We start from the raw sequence: 11,609 nt of genomic DNA on the forward strand, positions 1-11,609 counted from the left end.
CCTTTTTAGACGATAGAATACACTATATACAGTAGTGAAACAAGAAACATACCTCCGTTAACACCCTTGGGAAATATTCGTTAGTCTCTTCTGTTTTCTAGTGTTAACCTTCTTTCCTTCCACATACTTTTCAACAACATTTATTCCTGTGAGAAACACTGTCATTTATATTCGACTGACTCTGTATGTAGGTTCGAAACACGCAGCCAAGATTCGTGAATGCAGCTTGTCATCCACGACTTCCGGGGTTGGTAACAACGAGGCTTCGCCAATTTTCCGATCACTAGAAGTTTGTTTTTCGGTCCCCGTCATATTAGCTTCCAGGATCGCAGTAACCCTCTCTTTACTTGTTAACTGCTCCTCACAAACAACAAATGCCATATTGCACAGTTAATGTTGTACAAAATTCGAGTTACAGAGTATTTTTTGCTTCAAGGGAGGAAACCTTTGCTTTGAGAATTTCAAGTAATAGACAAATAAATACGCGTGAAGAATAGGACAAATTGAAGTTACTTCGAGATACTGACAATTCGAGTAATGGAGGTTCGATATATCGAGGTTCGACTGTATTTTGGGAAAAATTCTGCTGTCTTCGTTGACGTTACCGTGTAAAAGGGGATGTTGCCAAATTGGTCCGATGGTTAGGGCCTATAGGAATTTGGAGATCAGCCAATTAGTGGGGTCGAACTGGTCCGACGGTTAGCACAGGGAATGGGTCAGATGCTAAAATATGAAAACCAAGGATCGAAGAAGCCTTATCGTTCGCACATATAGCCTATTATTACCAAATGTCGCAATAAAATGATACAGGACAAAATAGCAAATATACTTTTCGGCCTCGTCTAATAACTTATAATTCCTTCCTTGGATTGATAAAGCCTTATCATTCTCCCATACGCAGCCTCCGTGGCTCAGGCGGCAGCGCGCCGGCCTCTCACCGCTGGGTTTCGTAGTTCAAATCCAGGTCACTCCATCTGAGATTTGTGCTAGACAAAGGGGAGGCGGGACAGGTTTTTATCCGGGCACTCCCGTTTTCCCTGTCATATTTCATTCCAGCAACACTCTCCAGTATCATTTCATCTGCCGTTCATTAATCATTGCCCCAGAGGAGTGCGACAGGCTACGGCAGCCGGCACAATTACTATCCTCGTCGCTAGATGGGAGCTTCATTCATTCCATGCCTGACCCGGTCATTGAATGGAAAACAGGTTGTAGGTTTTTATTTTCCTGACCGAATATGAAGATCGCCCGGCTATGTAGGCAAACCACACAACGCCTCTGTGAAGCAGTAATGTACACTGTTAGAGTATGAAATATCCAGTCGACTATGTGAAACCGTATCCCTTCTGGTTCCCTTTGTTTCTATAGACCACCACCGCCAAAAACAACAACTTAGTCATTTGGCATGGTGTTTCTTATCCTTTGCCATTATGATTGAGAAAAAAATATTATAACATTATTGTTCAGAAAGTCTAATTTTGGGCGCTTCCTGCCGTTACACTGGTTTAAACGCAAGACACGACCTTGATGCTTTGATATTTGAAAACTTGTGATGAAGCTTACAATGAGAAATCATACAAGTGCAGGTTACCATTGTAAATCTCCCGTGTGGACTATGTTCCAGTAACTATTTATTGAGCAACCCCTTAAAAACAATGTGCAAAAAAAGAATCCATGGGAGGTATCGGAACGGCGTTCCGGCCGAAATTAAGCTCTGGTCCTTTACAATACCATCACTGAATTTCATTTACAGGCAACAATACTAAACGGATGAAGAAATTTTAGCGGAACTTAGTGAAGAGGAGGAAACTATAGCAGCGCTTGGTATAGCATTGGCATTGGAGAATACAAGGGAGTGGGTATATCCTACAAATGCTGGAGAGGAATGAATATGGCGAATTAAATACCTTATGGCCGGAACTCCTTAGAAATGAAGAGTGGGATTCGAACCCACTATCTCCCGGATGCGAGCTCACAGCCTCTAACCGCACGGCCACCTTACAGATGAAGAGTGTTTCAAAATGTATACAAAAATATCGAGGGGAGAGTTTTCTACGATTCTGAACATGGTGAAACTAAATATAGAAACATGTAACACTCAGATAAGGGACAGTATATCGTTTCAGGAAAGACCTGTTTGCCTAAGGTAAGCAAAAAATATATATTAATGAAAATATTTTATTGATTTTATTGATCAACATTTCTCAGAATAATTGTAAAAAAGAAATTTAACGAAGATACACTGACCGGCAAATTTATGGATTACTTGAATTTTCAAAGGGAAAAACATGTTACATCGTGAAACGTTTGTTTTATTTATTTATTTATTTATTTATTTATTTATTTATTTATTTATTTATTTCTTCTTTCTTACAGTGCGGTTAGGGGCGCGCGGCTGTGAGCTTGCAACCGGGAGATAATGGGTTCGAACCCCGCTGTCGGCAGCCCTGAAGATAGTTTTTCGTTTTTTCTCATTTTCACACCAGGCAATTAATTAAGGCCACGGACTTTCCTTCCCACTCCTAAGCCTTTCCTATCCCATCGTCACCATAAGACCTGTCAGTACCGGTGTGACATAAAACGAATTGTAAAAAAGAAAACATCTTCTTTCTTAATCCGTTTACCATCCAGGGTTGATTTTTCCCTCACACTTAGCAATGGATCCCCCCTCTACCGCCTCAAGGGCAGTGTCCTGGAGTGTGAGACATTCGGTCGGGGATACAACTGAAGATGAGGACCAGTACCTCCCCCAGGCTGCCTCACCTGCTATGCCGAACAGGGGCCTTGTGAGGGGATGGACAGATTGGAAGGGATAGACAAGGAAGAGGCCGTGGTCTTATGTTAGGCACCATCCCGGCATTTGCCTGGAGGATGAGTGGGAAACCACGGAAAATCACTTCGAGAATGACTGAGGAGTGAATCAAAACCCCTCTACTCAGTTGACCTCCCAAGGCTGAGTGAACCCCGTTGCAGCCCTCGTATCACTTTTCAAATTTGGTGGCATAGCCGGGAATTGAACTCGGACCTCCGGGGGTGGCAGCTAATCACACAGAGGCGGACGGTTTTATTATTCACATTCATTATTTTCATGAAAATAGTATCTACTGCAAGTAACTAAGGGTAGCAATTACAGACAGATAACACTACTTAAATATTTTTTTCAAGAAAATAATCATTGTAAATAATATAACAAATATTTCACAAATTAACGTACCATTCCCTTTGAAAATTCAAGTGATCTATTAATTTTTCCGGTCAGAATGTTTTATTGATAACTATTTTTTGACAAACAAACGTACGATTCTTATATCACTAGTAACACCTTCACATGCTTCAACACGTCTGACGAAAATATCGGTCCAGATCTTGGGCTGACGCGTATCAAGACTCGTTCACCTGTATTGTGTCCGGCTGCATGGCTAAATGGTTAGCGTGCTGGCCTTTGGTCACAAGGGTCCCGGGTTCGATTCCCATCATTGGTTAATTTCTCTGACACGGGGGCTGGGTCTATGTGTCGTAATCATTTCATCCTCATCAGGACGCGCAGTCGCCTACGGATGTCAAATCAAAAGACCTGCACCTGGCGAGACGAACTTGTCCTCGGACACTCCTGGATCTAAAAGCCATACGCTATTTCGATTTTTACCCATATTGTGACGTCAGATGATTCATAACATATCACAACACGACACATTAGAGTGATCTGCTTTTAGGGATGTTGCTCAGGTGCCAGGATCCCTTTCAATTGTCTATCTACCCTGTTCTTAAATGTTTTCAAAGAACTTAAAAATCTGTCGAGTATTTGCTCTCGAATTCCAACTTTTCCACTTTTAAAAGCTTCTTCACTCCATATTATTCGTCTCCTAATGGCATTCCATTCGATTAACTATTTTATTAACACGTCATAGCACATGTTAAAGCGCAGTGGCGAGCACTGAACCCCAGCGCTGCTGGGGTAAAGAACTTTAACATTAATATTTTCTGATTATTCCTTATAACGCATTTTATATCGTTTAACAAACTAAGCCAAGCCAAGTACAACTGTCTTAACAATCCGCTCGCACTATCGCAGTTCAGCTTTTTCAGAGAGCTGTGTTTCGTTGCCAGCGCGAAAGAGAGCTAGCTACCCTAGCGAAATGTAAGTCACTTGGTTGACGCATGCCCTTGAAGCTTCCTTGTTCTGGCAGCAGAGCGGGGCTGTGGGCCCTCCCCCGACAGCAATTTACGGTGACAGGCCAGCTAGCTAAGGTGGGGCCTGTTAGTTTTAATACTTGGCACTCGAAGTGTTCAGCGCCACACACTAGAGACTACAATAAAAATATCAACATGTTAACAGTATAGCCACTTGCACATCGTCTTGCTAATAAAAATAGAGGTCAGTATTCAAATAATCGGGAGATAGTGGGTTCGAGCCCCACTGTCGGCAGCCCTGAAGATGGTTTTCCGTGGTTTCCCATTTTCACACCAGGCATACGCCGGGGCTGTACCTTAATTAAGGCCACGGCCGCTTCCTTCCAATTCCTAGGCCTTTCCTATCCCATCGTCGCCATAAGACCTATCTGTGTCGATGCGACATAAAGCAAATAGCAAAAAAAAAAAAAAAAAATACAGGCAGTTTATGATATCAATTGTAATATAGAATAATGCATTTTATTTTTGGATTTCGCCATGTGTAAAGTTTTTTCGGGCAATTCATTGATGGCACGTGTAGAGTATGTTTTCCGATAGCCCAGCATGAATACAGAGCTAAGCGCGAAGTAAAATAATTTTATATTTGGTTGTCTGTGATGGTGGTATATAGTGAATTTTTGTAGTGTTCCTCTTGGATTATAGGTGAAAGTATCGCGAGTTCGCGAGTTTCATGAATCTAACGTGCGTTATACGTCGTGACGAATATTTTCCCTCGTTTGTTGTCGATGCACGTACACTCAGTAAGCGATTGAAACTATAATACTTCGGCGACGGTAAAATACCAATTAAATGTTGCTGTTTAAGTTTAGGTTAGGCTTTTTAAGTTAAAAACATATAGTTAGTCCCAATGAATATTTGTGATAACCATGACTGTAGTATCACGAAGCGTCACCGGATGAAACCGTAAGTACATTGTTTAAAATCTCCTATAGATTAAGTTATGATGGTGTCGTCACTACCGTGAATATCAATTTAGAAATATGTGCGAGCGTGTGGTTGAAAATATTCTTGAAAGGCCTTTCTCAGGTTGACCTTTCCACGAAAAGTGCAGCCTTATAAAATGGTAATGTTGACTTTAGAGCGTGTAGTGGAACTACGATTGCTTATATTTTTTAAAAAAATTGCAGCTGGGGTAACGAATATGTTCACCGCACGCCACTGTTAAAGCGTGTTAACATGAAACTTCAGCGGAGTGTGTAGTCGCCTTTAGTCCCACAGTGAAATGTAAAATGAGACGTGTTATCAAATGGTAGCGGTCGTAACAGAGCGCTGAACATCGACCTTGGTAACAAGCTGCTCACCCTGCATCTGCTCAGCCTAGCGCCTGTTTCTCCTGAGAACTTGGAAACACTCTTGCTCAAGTGTTTTATAACGACCTTCTTCTTCTTCCTCCTGTCGTTTTTTTGGCCCTATTTTATTGGGCTCGGCACTTGACGTGGCCAGTTTTATGGCCGGACGCCCTTCTTTACGCCAACTCTATATGGAAGGACGTATTCACTACTGCTTGTTTCTGTGGTGTTGATAGTAAGATATGTAGCGAGTAGGAAAAGAGAAGTGTCTTTAGACGAACACAAATACTCAGTCTCCGAGCCAGAGGAATTAACCATACGTAGATAATGTTATGTCCGCCTCTATGGTGTAGTGTTTAGTGTGATTAGCTGGCACCCCCGGAGGGCCACGTTCGATTCCCGGCTCTGCCACGCAATTTGAAAAGTGGTACGAGGGCTATAAGGGGGCTCACTCAGTCTCGGGAGGTCAGCTGATTTAAGGGGGAGGGGGTTTGATTCCCCCCTCAGCCATTCTCGAAGTAGTTTTCGGTGGTTTCCCACTTCTGCTCCAGGCAAATGCCGGGATGGTACCTAACGTAAGGTCACGGCCGCTTCCTTCCCTCGTCCTTGTCTATCCCTTCCGATCTTCCCATCCCTCCACAAGGCCCCTGTTCCGCATAGCAGGTGAGATAGGCTGTGCGAGGTACTGTTCTTTCTCCCCAGTTGTATCCCCGACCCAAAGTCTCACGCTCCAGGACACTGCCCGTGAGGCGGTAGAGGTGAATGCCTGGCTGAGTCTGAGGGCAAAAAACTCCTGGAGGGTAAACAGATTAAGAATGAAGGAATAAATAAATAAATAAATAAATAAATAAATAAATAAATAAATAAATAAATAAATAAATAAATAAATAAATACATCATCATTATAGACTTTTATGCCTTTCAGCGTTCAGTCTGAAAGTCTCTGTGAATTTATTGATCGCCACCGAAATCCTCTATTTGTAACTAGTTCTGTGGCCTCATTTAGTTCTATACCTCTTATCTTTAAATCGTTAGAAACGGAATCTAACCATCGTCGTCTTGGTCTCCCTCTGTTTCTCTTACCGGTACCCTCCACAACAAGTCCATTATTCTCTCAGGTAACCTATCCTCCTCCAATCGCCTCACACGACCCAACCACCGAAGCCGGTTTATGCCTACAGCTTCATTCATTGAGTTCATTCCTAACTTACCCTTTATCTCCTCATTCCGAGTACCCTCCTGTCATTGTTCCCATCTGCTTGTACTAGCAATCATTCTCGCTACATTCATGCCTGTTACTTGTAGGTTATGAATAAATAAATAAATACATAAATAAATAAATAAATACTTCATTATAGACTGTTATGCCTTTCAGCGTTCAGTCTGCAAACGTCTGTGAATGAACTGAAGGCCTCCACAATCCTCTATTTGTAACTAGCTCTGTACCTTCTTTCTCATACCTCTTATCTTTAAATAATTAGAAATTGAGTCTAACCATCGTCTCCCTCTGCTTTTCTTACTCTCAATGACCGAATGCATTGTCCCCCCTGGGGGTGGGCGATAGTATAACATCTGCGGTATCCCCTGTCTGACGTAAGAGGCGACTAAGTAGGGGACTAGAGGCTCTCAACTTGGGAGCGTGGATTGGCAACCACGGTTCCTCTAGCTGAGTCGGACATTGCTTCTACTTGTGCCAAGCTGTCCGCTTTTATCTTCCGTATCCGACACCGCTTGGATAACTCTTGTTCTTTTCCTTTAGTAGAGCATGTTGGCCAATTGAATTGAACTTTCTCCTAGAACAATAATTACCGCTACCACCACCGCCACACCACCATTACCGCGACCACCGAGGCCATTATTCTCCTAGGTAACTTGTCGTCTAAAGCTGTGCAAAACTGTGCAAGACTCTCTCAAACTCCCGCTCAGTCTAGACTAGGGTAACCATGAAAATAAAAATCTACAACCTGTTTCCAGTCATTCGACCGGTTAAGGAATGGAATGAATGGAGCCCCCATCTAGAAGCGAGGATAGGAATTGTGCCGGCTGCCGAAGCCTGTCGCACTCCTCTGGGGCAATGATTAATGACTGAGAGATGAAATGAAATTATATTGGAGAGTGTTACTAGAATGAAAGATGACAGGGAAAACGTGAGTACCTGGAGAAGAACCTGTACCTCTTCCGTTTTGTCCAGCACAAATCTCACATCGAGTGACCGGGATTTGAACCAGGGAACCCAGCGATGAGAGGCCGGCGCGCTGCCACCAGAGCCACGGAGGCTGTAAGAGTTACCATATTACCCGTTGTTAGCGGGGACCATTCGTCTTTGAGACCCTTCCCTCGACCCCCGTTCAGTTTGTTACATCCCCCGGTTTTTCAATCTACCATCAAATGATTTAATACATTTATTGATGCCTTTGCTGGCGAGTTGTGGTGTTTACAGTGCACTATGTCTTTTGATATGGGCTATATCATATTCATTACTTTCATTGACCTGTCTCAGTCTCATTCTTGGCTTTGACAACATGAAAATGACTGAGGTATGAGTGATGCTAGTAATACCATTCCTTATGCAGCCAGTCCTTGTTATAAATGGTGTGAAAATACCACTCATAGGGCCAGTTGGCGGTGGCATTTCAGTGGGCTTGGCAGACTGATATGTAATAGCAGCGGCTTGCTCGTTGAGAAAAGCAACGGGAAACTACCTCACTCCTCATTCCCCCAGTACGCCTCTTCAGTGACGGCTAGACTATTTATGACAGCTGTTGGCGGAGATGTGGAGGATCAAACCAGCCTTCGGGCTGAATACCCAGCATACACACATCATTTTAATTTATTTTAATCTCTGGCAGTCATTGCATGGGAATACATACCTACGATCATCTAGCCTTCTACCTAATTCTGCGCCTTATTTTTAAATTTCGTCTTTTAAAAAATAATATAGATCTGAGTATATTTGTTATCATTTCTGCCCTCTAGTGATCTTCGCCGAACTCACTTGTGAGTCGACCCGGCTTTCACTCTCATACAGCAAAGTCGGTCTGAAAATAGACCGGTGTACAGATAGTTCCATATGGGAGCTGACTTCTGTCTTACAGCTTTGCTGAACCTTGATTCAGTCTCACTTCCTAGGCCTATACTACCTTACTGTCTGTTAGGTCATCAGCCCAGAGGCTGGTTGAATCTTCGAATAGCACCACCAAAGGTTATGCGGTTATAAGGAAACCCCCAAAACCAATGGCAGCACCAAAATGAGGTGTACTAGGCAAGATGAGGAGTGAGTAGTTTGCCATTGCTTTCCTCACTGGGTCAGAAAGTACTATTGCAGCACGACTGGCCCTATGAGCAGCACCTTTCATAACACTCAGATAAACTAGTCGTGCTCTGAATGTCATTACTCAGCACTACCCATACCCCCAGCAACTTCCATATTGTCACAGCCATGGATGTTGACTGGGACTTCGGTGGAAGCTACACTTTACTCTGGCCTGTGCCAAGAGATGGATGCAAAAGTACTGCATCCATCAAGAAATGACAGCAGGCAGACTACCTTACTATCATCTTCAAAGCGGAAACTTGTCCACTACGGAGTATTGTACTCTTGTTGTTGTAGTTGGTGTTGTTGGGTAGTAATGTTAAGCTAGTAGTAAGCTCATTTTATAGTATTGTAAACCATAGCGTTAAACACTGGATATACTTAAGTTGTATGTGAAATTGTATATGATGATACTGGATTTAGTATGTTAAACTAGTAGTACAGGTAGACCTCGTTATACGCGATAGTTACGTTCCACAGAATTGGCGCGCATACCGAATTCGCGTAAATCAAGAGTCATTTTATATGTAAAATATAGGATTAGGTTTCCGTTTACTCACATAAAGCAGAGATTCTTAGTATTTTTTTAAAAAATAACCCTTATCATGTTTCTGAAACACTGAAACACACAATAATAAACTAAACTCTGCATACAAGCTCTTGGCTTTAGCTTGAATAACAGCTCCAGAAAGAGGCATGTGTTGTTGGTTGTGATGCTCGATCCTATTAATTCTTTCCATCGCTTCCGAGCAAGATTTGGTCACTCCAGTCACACTTAAATTAGTAGAAGGTTAAGCAGTTTTTTTTATTTGATTCCGCATTGTCATCAATAGTTAGGATTCACAAAGTCCCAAAGCAAGCTGAATGTCAACACTACGCTCACGTTTCTCAAAGCTGTTCAAAACGGCTAACGTTGTTTCTAACGAATATGACTTTGCTACACGCTTCTTTCCTTCGACAGTCACACTTCCTGTCCTTTTACCCGGCATTTTAAACACGAAACCTGTCAAGTGCAACTTTACAGCTCTACTGACCGGAACTGACGATTCACGTCTCGACAAACACGGCAGAAGATGCACGTAGATATGCGCTTGCAGCGTTTAACTTTGGCGCGCGACGTAGTGTACGTTAGAGAGTTCGGCAAGCATGTCTATACCCGCCTTAAGGCATTACAGCTTCCACGTACTGTTACCAGATGGCTGCAATAGACTTAAAACCAAAATCGCGTATATGCGAATTCGCGGATAACGAATCCGCGTATAATGGGGTTTACCTGTATTTCTTGTAATATTTTCGTTCTATGGAATTGTCTGTTGTACTCTTGTTCTAGTACTTGTTGTTTCTGTTGGGTAACCATGTTTTAACTTTACTGTTGCACTACTCTGCCGTCCTAAGCCAAAACGGCGTATCTTAAGAACTTCAAATGCTTGGCAAATTACCAATTTTGTAAATTAGAAAATGCATCTCCTCTTAAATTAAAACTTACTGTTTTCATGTTATGTATTGAAAGTAATTGCATTTCCGTAGCTATATCTGAGAGTTAAGACTACAATGTTAAGGAAAATATTACACTGTTCATTTTCATAAGATTTCAATACACTTTTGAGATACGGCATCATTTATTAGTGTTTTCCATCATTTTCTAAATACAATACGGCTGCTTTTACTGAGGAAATAGGTAGAGTGACCGTTCAACATTACTATAGTGAAAAGAAACAGGAAGCCATAAGACCTATCTGTGTCAGTGAGACGTAAAGCCACTAGCAAAAAAATAAAAAAATAAAGAAATAGAAAATTGAAATAAAATGAGATACGCCCTTTGCCGGCCCCGTGGTGTAGGGGTAGCGTGCCTGCCTCTTACCCGGAGGCCCCGGGTTCGATTCCCGGCCAGGTCAGGGATTTTTACCTGGATCTGAGGGCTGGTTCGAGGTCCACTCAGCCTACGTGATTAGAATTGAGGAGCTATCTGACGGTGAGATAGCGGCCCCGGTCTCGAAAGCCAAGAATAACGGCCGAGAGGATTCGTCGTGCTGACCACACGACACCTCGCAATCTGCAGGCCTTCGGGCTGAGCAGCGGTCGCCCTTCAAGGGCTGTAGTGTCATGGGGTTTGTTTGATACGCCCTTTAGGCTTAGGGCGGCAGTATTGCAAGTCATCATTGCCACCGGGATATTTCCCAATTGCGATGCCTTTGTTGTTGTTAATAATAATAATAATAATAATAATAATAATAATAATAATAATAATAATAATAATAATAATAATGAGGTGAACGTCTTAACCGCAACTCAACGGAGACAACACATGTGGACTTGCGTCAGTGCTTCATTGTGGTCACATTGGTACCTATGATGCTTAGGTCGATCGTAACTGCTGTCAGTGTTAAGAATGGTGTAAGGCGGGACATTTCGTTGTGAAGGAGGCCAGCACAAGAATATAAGCAGAATTCATTAGCATTGAAAGTAGTCGAACATGTGTCACGACTTCGGACAGCACATTCCATCAACTTTCTTACATTATCGGCAGGACGCGTGTCGATGACCTGACGTTTAAGCTTACCTGGGCTTAACTGCGGCTGACTTACGCGCCCTACAGCTACGGGCCGACTGAGACATGGCCTTCCCCTCCACCGCGTGAGGCGGCAGCGCAAGTCACGTTATATATAGCAGGTGTTAGGTAACAGGGCGTCTAGTACTGGTGAGATGAATGATCGCATGCAGCGTCTGGCGGACAATGCAGCCATAGATTACGAAAGATCAGTATCGCTTCTAAGGAGCAGTGTATGGGCCTAGATCAGCCCGCTCTGTGGAACCAT

General features: G+C 42.8%; 1 protein-coding gene across 1 annotated transcript in view; it reads right to left on the reverse strand.

The window, feature by feature from the left end:
- The window catches only part of LOC136881210 (solute carrier family 22 member 6), a 112,471-nt gene extending 101,074 nt beyond the window's left edge, over positions 1 to 11,397 (reverse strand). Inside the window, exon 1 of the mRNA XM_068229294.1 lies at positions 11,354 to 11,397. The gene's annotated coding sequence lies outside the window, so the exon portion shown is untranslated. The remainder of the gene's footprint in view (positions 1 to 11,353) is intronic.
- Between the last annotated feature and the right edge of the window lie 212 nt (positions 11,398 to 11,609).

The sequence above is a fragment of the Anabrus simplex genome, chromosome 9 (genome assembly GCF_040414725.1).
Source record: "Anabrus simplex isolate iqAnaSimp1 chromosome 9, ASM4041472v1, whole genome shotgun sequence".
NCBI classification, from domain to species: domain Eukaryota; kingdom Metazoa; phylum Arthropoda; class Insecta; order Orthoptera; family Tettigoniidae; genus Anabrus; species Anabrus simplex.